Consider the following 7,760-nt stretch of genomic DNA (forward strand, 5'->3'; position numbering starts at 1 on the left):
GAGTGAATTGTGAGTCATTACTAGGTGTTTCAGAAAGAGTTTAGTATAGTATAAAATGTAGCTTTTTTAGTGTTTTTTTTTCCAATTAAGATATCATGTGTCCACAGATACTAATGTAATATAACTATTTAGTTTATGGAGCTAAAATGTATGGTGGGCAAGATCTGAATAATTACAGAACTTTGGGATTGGCCATCTTCTTTTCCCAAGAAAGCAGCTTAGTAAGGAGTCCAGCAGACTATTGGCATTATAGTTAGGATGAACAAGGGTGGAATTTGGTCAAAGTGGAATTTCATTTAGTGGTTATGAATATTTAAAAGAGAGGGGGTGAAGGCAATTAGGTGAACTAAGTAATACATTGTATAGTGCTACAGGGATGGTATTAAAATGTTGAAGGTTCACTAGGATCAGATTTTCCGACAGAGATTACAGGTGAAGTTACTGGGTTGGGTGAGTTGATATATTAAACTCCTTGTTCTATAAGTAAATGTCTTTCCTGAAATAATGACCACTAAGGATTGAAAAATCTGATTATTAACAGCATTTTATGCAATGCTTGTTTGGATTAAAAGGAAATTAAATATATCAAATAAATCTTGGAAGTTCGATTGCAGTAAAAAAATTCTGAAAATTTACTTATAGGCCATAAATATAGATTCCATAGCTTGCAAATTAAATGCGTAGACTTGGGGAGTCCATCCTCCCTGGGAAAAACTTCTTACACACTTCTTTCCAGATTAGTCGTTCATCCCCTCAAGACCTCAGGTTCATAGTCTTCTCATAAAAATCAAAATCTCATTGGAAGCAAGCAGTTGCAATGTCAATCACTCCTTTAAACTAATCCTGGGCACTATAAGATTAATTTGGCCTAGTAATGTGCTGAATCCTTAGTCTTGCTTCATCCACTTATATATATATAATATAATTAGAGAGAGAGAGAGAGAGAGAGAGAGTTGTTGTGGGGCCTCTGCATAGCCAATGGAGTATAAAACACAAATTTATTTGGAAATATACTTGTTTTAATTTATCCCTTATTTATTATCTCTTAATCCTGTTATATCACCTCTTCATCATTTAAAAGTGAGATTTGAAGTATGAAAAAGATATAGGGCAGCCCGGGTGGCTCAGCGGTTTAGCGCCACCTTCAGCCCAGGGCGTGATCCTGGAGACCCGGGATCGAGTTCCAGGTCGAGCTTCCTGCATGGAGCCTGCTTCTCCCTCTGCCTGTGTCTCTGCCTCTCTCTCTCTCTCTCTCTCTCTCAATCTCTCTCTATATATATCTGTCATGAATAAATAAATAAAATCTTTAAAAAAGAAAAAGATAAATAATAACAAATATATCTCATTAAGATTTTGAGATATTAAATTGCATTTTTATACCATCTCCCTCCTCTCCCAATTCCAAACAAATAGCTAGAACTTTCATATTTCCTTCTCTCAGGAAATTTTACAGGGCACAAAGTAGAAAATGCTGAAGGACAAAAAATCCACCTGTCTAAAACTTTAAGATCTTAGGAAAGATGATATAAAGTGACAGAGGTAGGAAGAAAACTGGGTAACTTCCTTTAAAGTGAAACTAGAGAAGGAAGGGATGCATCGACATGAGGAAGAGAGAAAGTTTAGCACACTTCCCAGGACCCATGTTGGTCTACACAAGGGGGAACTGATAAATTCTTAAAAAGTATAGTTGTAGGGGATACCCAGGTAAGCTAAACCCCCAGCCCAGAGATTCTCAGCCTCAGAAAAGATGCCTGTGATCCACAAGAGACATGAAGATTGTAAGTCAGGAGAAACAGGGCTTCAAGGAAACACAGAAACTGGAGATCAGCAATGACCACAATGGGCTGGAGAGCAAAAGGCCTTCCTTATGTTTTCAGGTACCTTGTAAGCGTCTCTGATTCTGTGAAGGATTTCCAAAATACCCAATACAATGGTTTTCTGTCATCTCAGAATGATAGGAGCTCAGTATCCAATTTATTTTATCTTTTACGTTTTATTTATTTATTTTAGGTTCAAGTTTTTATTTAAATATACTTAACATACAGTGTAATATTGGTTTCATGTATAGAACATAGGGACTCACAACTTACATAAAATACTCAGTGTTCATCACAACCAGTGTCCTCCTTAATATCTATCACCCATTTAAATTTAAGATTTATTTATTTATTCATGAGAGACACACAGAGAGAAAGAAGGAAGCCAAGACATAGGCAGAGGGAGAAGCAGGCTCCATGCAGGGAACCCGACGTGGGACTCGACCCTGGGTCTCCAGGATCACGCCCTGGGCTAAAGGCAGACACTTAACTACTGAGCCACCCAGGCGTCCCCCATCACCCATTTAAACAGCCTCCCCATCTAATTCCCCTCCAGCAACCCTATTTGCTCTCTGTATTTAAGAATCTGTTTAATGGTTTGCCTCTCTCTCCTTTCCCCCTCATGTTCATTTATTTCACTTCTTAAATTTCACATAAGATGTGAAAAATATATATATTCTGAATAAATAATATTCATATACATATGAATATTACTTCGCCTTAAAAAATAATGAAATCTTGCCATTCACAACAATGTGAAAGAAACTAAAGAGCATTACGCTAAGTGAAATAACCCCCAAAAAAGACAAATACCATATGATTTCACAAATATATATATAATTCAGCATCTAATTTAGTTTAATTTGATTTAAAGATAATTTTTCAAAGAAAGTGTTTCTTATACAATTTGGACTGAAAAACATACCCCTAAAAGAAAGCTAAGGATCAAAAAAGAAAGAACTCAAAAAAATCCAATAAATACAGCTACCTTGACTTTTTAAATAGCAAGTAATTGAGTAAAGTATTTATACAAGCAAAATCCACACAGAAAGCCCCATCAAATCTTTCCTGTGAATTGCAAAAATCAATGACCCCCAATACCCATTATGAGAATGGGTAGGACACATTGGAAAGGGAGAGTGTTTCAAAAAATGTTGAAAATATCATTAATATCACCATGTATATAATGGGTATAATGAACAGTACAACATACCTGTAAAAATGTATACCTGTATCTATTTGGTGGATTTGGAGTCTGGGCGATTTTCCATAGGCAGTGCATGGATGACCTGGGTCCTGGAAGTAAGCATCAGACACGGCCTGATGGTAATTTCACTGAACCAGTTCCCTGGTATCCATGGTGACAAAAATTCATTCCATATTACTGTTACTTCAAAATAAGTCTGCCCACTGATTAATAATACCCAGTAATGACAACTTTTAGAAAAATATTTTTAACTTTCTAATCTGTTTTACAGGATTTTTTTGAAACCATGAGTGTCCTTAAAAAGAGACCAAGAATAATTTCAAGGTACTTGATAAGTTGCATGGTTGTGCTGTCAATCATGACATTATAATGAATGGTAATACAAATGAAACATCTGTTTGATCATTCACTGACTACATCTGTTCTGTCACACTCGACACATTGAGCAGGAGTACATGAAAAATTCAAGGAAAATTTGTAAATGTGAGTGTTAGATCACTGATTTTGAAGGATGAGATGAGTTAAGATGACTAGACCCTTTTAGAATGTATTATAAAAGCACCAGCTCCTCAATTTAGCCTTATTTCAGCATTCACACCCTTTCAATAATAGATCCTTTCATTATTTTAAAAAGTCGAATTTCTAATTTGAACCAAACACCTTTAAAAAAAAAATTAGCACAGCCCAGCCATTGTGGTGTTTCCCTTCTTAAAATAAGTGTGCAAACACAAAACAAAATACAGAAAATAACAAATATTCCAAGTCATGACAAGTAATCTAAAGAGATGAGGAGAGAAGAGTTTGACAATTTATGTAGACTGGTCAGAGAATATGAGCTCTACCTTAGCTCCTGTGAAACTTTAAAGGGATTGATAATGCAAAATGAAATCAAGTACATTCTCCGGGCTGGCTCAGTTGGTAGAGCATGTGACCCAACTCTAGGTTGGGTGTAGAGATTACTTTAACAGATTTAAATCTTAAAGGAAAAGAAAAGAAATCAAGTACATTCTCATACAGAACAATTAAATGGAGTCAGAGCCAAAAGTCTGATTTGGATGAAGAAGCATTTTGTATAGATTCTCTGGATCATTAGATTGAACATAAATTTTATATTCTGAATTGATTTTAACATCTGAGACCGATAGAGTTGGTATTTTCCAAAAACTATCAAAACTGGAGTTTATAACACTAATTACTCTTTCATTAGTTTAGAAAGTTTTCATTAGTAAAGAAAGTTTGGGATATTCAACAATTTGTCCTGAAACAAGTACATGTTCATATGCAAAAGTATAAACTTGATTCACACTTTATTTCACATACAAAAATGTACTCAAGATGTATCATAGACCTATAAATAAAACATAAAACTATAAGACTCTGGAAGAAAAAAAATAAGAGAAAATGTGTGTGACTTTGTCTTAGCAAAGAGTTCTTTAATCAAACACCAAAGCCATAATTGAAAAATAAAAATAAAAGATAAAACACATTGGAATTTTTACCATTCAAATCTTCTCTCTCAAAGATGCTGGTAAAAGAGTGAAAATCTGAGACACCTGGGTGGCTCAGTGGTTGAGCATCTGCCTTCAGCTCAGGGCAGGATCCTGGCGTCCTGGGATCGAGTCCCCATCAGGCTCCCTGCAGAGAACCTGCTTCTCCCTCTGCCTGTGTCTCTGCCTCTCTCTCTCTCTCTCTCTCTCTTTGTCTCTCATGAATAAATAAACAAAATCTTTTAAAAAAGGAGTCAAAATTTAAGCAACAGACTGAGAAAATATTTATAAAGCACATATCTGATAAAAGACGCTCTGGGGGCGGGCGGGCGGGGGCGCCTCTCGCACACTCCGTGGCAGGGCCCCTCGCGCTCGCTCGCACCCCCCGGGCCCCCGAGCCCCCGAGCCCCGCAGCCCGGCGCTATGGACCCCGGGCCCCCCCCGCCCGCCACCAGATCGTGCGCGTCCGCGGGGACTCGGAGACTGACCTGGAGGCGCCCTTCAAGGCCGTCTGAACCCCGAAACGGCCAACGGGCGGCAGACGGTGCCCCTGCGGCTGCCGAGGCTGCCCGACTCCTTCCTCAGCCGGAGCCCAAGGCACACTCCCGCCAGGCCAGCACTGATGCAGGCGCTGCGGGAGCCCTGCCCCACAGCATGCTCGAGCTCAGGCCTCTCCGGCTTCCCTGCAGCTGGGAGCCGTGTCCCCGGGCCCTGACCCCCCCGGAGTCAGCTCCGGCCCGCAGCTCACCCAGCGCTCGGCACCTCCGCCAGTCCTCCTTTGAGATACCTGACGACGTACCTCTGCCTGCCGGCTGGGAGATGGCCAAGGCCTCCTCTGGCCAGAGATACTTCTTGAATCACATCGAGCAGACGACGACGTGGCAGGACCGCAGGAAGGCCGTGCTGTCCCAGACGAGCGTCACAGCACCCACCAGCCCCCCAGTGCAGCAGAGTATGATGACCTCAGCCTCAGGTCCTCTTCCTGATGGATGGGAACAAGCCATGACTCAGGATGGAGAAATATACTATATAAACCACAAGAACAAGACCACCTCTTGGCTAGACCCAAGGCTTGACCCTCGTTTTGGTAAAGCCATGAACCAGACAATCAGCCGGAGCGCTCCGGTGAAGCAGCCCCCAGCCCCAGCCCCGCAGAGCCCTCCAGGCGTCCTAGGGGCGGGGGCTCCAGCCAACAGCAACAGATGCGCCTCCAGCAGCTGCAGGTGGAGAAGGAGCGGCTGCGCCTGAAGCAGCAGGAGCTGCTCCGCCAGGTGAGGCCCCAGGCAATGCGGAATATCAGTCCCAGCACAGCAAATTCTCCAAAATGTCAGGAACTAGCTCTTCGTAGCCAGTTACCAACACTGGAGCAGGATGGTGGGACTCCCAATCCAGTGCCTTCCCCCGGGATGTCTCAGGAACTGAGGACAATGACGACCAGTGGCTCGGATCCCTTTCTCAACAGTGGCACCTACCAGTCCCGGGATGAAAGCACAGACAGTGGGCTGAGCGTGAGCAGCTGCAGCATCCCTCGAACCCCAGATGACTTCCTGAACAGTGTTGATGAAATGGACACAGGTGATGCTATCAACCAAAGCACCGTGCCCTCCCAGCAGAACCGTTTCCCAGACTACCTAGAAGCCATTCCTGGGACAAATGTGGACCTCGGAACGCTGGAGGGAGATGGGATGAACATAGAAGGAGAGGAGTTGATGCCAAGTCTGCAGGAAGCTCTGAGCTCTGACATCCTGAACGACATGGAGTCCGTGCTGGCTGCCACCAAGCTGGATAAAGAAAGCTTTCTCACATGGTTATAGAGCCCTCAGGTAGACCGAATTCCAAATCTGTGAAGGATCTAAGGAGATGAGACGTGTGTATGCTCGAAATTTCCAAGTAAGCCAGTCGTAGTCTTCTGGCTGACACCGAAAAAGATGAACAGACGTCCAGCAAGATTCTTTCATCCACTATTTTGCTCTTCGTGTCCATTGCTGCTGTTAATATGTTGCTGACCTCTTTCATAGTTGACTCTAAAGAATCATAAAAAAAAAAAAAAAAACTTTTTTTTGTTTCTTTTGCTATTATAACTACTGTTCGTTTTGGGGGCTAGGGGAAGTGAGCCTGTTTGGATGATGGATGCCATTCCTTTTGCCCAGTTAGGTGTTGACCGATCATTTTAACTAAATCCTCAGACTTGGAAGTCAAATGCTTCATGTCACAGCATTTAGTTTGTTCAGGCAATTGTTTCTTCAGCTGCCTTTGGCCAGTGGAGAAACATGACTTACTGGTCTGCCAAGCCAAAAATGTTGTATGGATGTTGAGTCCTTAATGCTGATGTGATGAGCTAGCTGAAACCAAGGCTGAAGACTGTTCTGCTTTCCCTCACACTGCTAGCATTAGTCACAGAGTGACCTTGATTTTATTTTAGGAGCTTCTGAGGCATGAGACAGTTTCCATAGAAATATATTAATTATTGCCACATACTGTAGTATAGGTTTTGGTGGGTTTTATTGTGGGTTTGTTTGTTTTTTTTGTTCGTTTTATTTTGTTTTGATTGGTTGGGTTGTGCTTTTTTTGTTTTTGTTTTTCCCCCAGAACCGAGACAAATTACCATAGTAGCCAATCTGTTTATAGTTGTTGCTTGGTGCAGTTATTGTAGTCCCTTTGGTAAAATCTACATTTCCTGATTTTTTACCATCTTATTTAAATCTTGATTATCTGCTCTCTCTATATATATACCCACACACACACTTATAAGGTTTATAATAGTGTGATAGCAGAATGTATCTTTTTTTTAAGGTTTCCATACTTTCCAATTTATTTTAAAATGGTAGTTTTGAATGTATGTATTTAGAATATGTGACTAGTAGTTTATATCTCACAGTAGTGTAAATCTGATTGAGACAGTCTGCAGACATTAGAGGTAGTTATTCTAGAAAGCATAGTGTCTGGAGGAGTACTATATGCGCTCTGGGCACACAGTATTGTCTGATGAATTTGAAAGAAGCAAAGAAGATACAGCTTTATTTTCCCTTGACACTCCCTTGGACTAATTTTGAACCTTGATGGGAAATCACTAAGTAGGTTCGTAACATACATGGAGACTTGCTCCTACTTCTGTATGCTGAGAATTGACCCTGGAAGTATATATAGAATACTGCCGAGGGTGTGAGTTAGCTGGTAAAGTGATCAGATTAATTAATGTATATCAGTAGTTGAGTTTAGCAAAGAAATAGAGATAATCATGATTATACT

The 7,760-nt window shown here is 41.0% G+C and overlaps 1 pseudogene; it reads left to right on the forward strand.

Moving 5' to 3' along the window:
- Positions 1-1,769: 1,769 nt before the first annotated feature.
- Positions 1,770-6,375, forward strand: LOC121476218 (annotated as a pseudogene).
- The last annotated feature ends 1,385 nt before the right edge of the window (positions 6,376-7,760 follow it).

Source organism: Vulpes lagopus, chromosome 15 (genome assembly GCF_018345385.1).
Source record: "Vulpes lagopus strain Blue_001 chromosome 15, ASM1834538v1, whole genome shotgun sequence".
Taxonomy (NCBI): Eukaryota; Metazoa; Chordata; class Mammalia; order Carnivora; family Canidae; genus Vulpes; species Vulpes lagopus.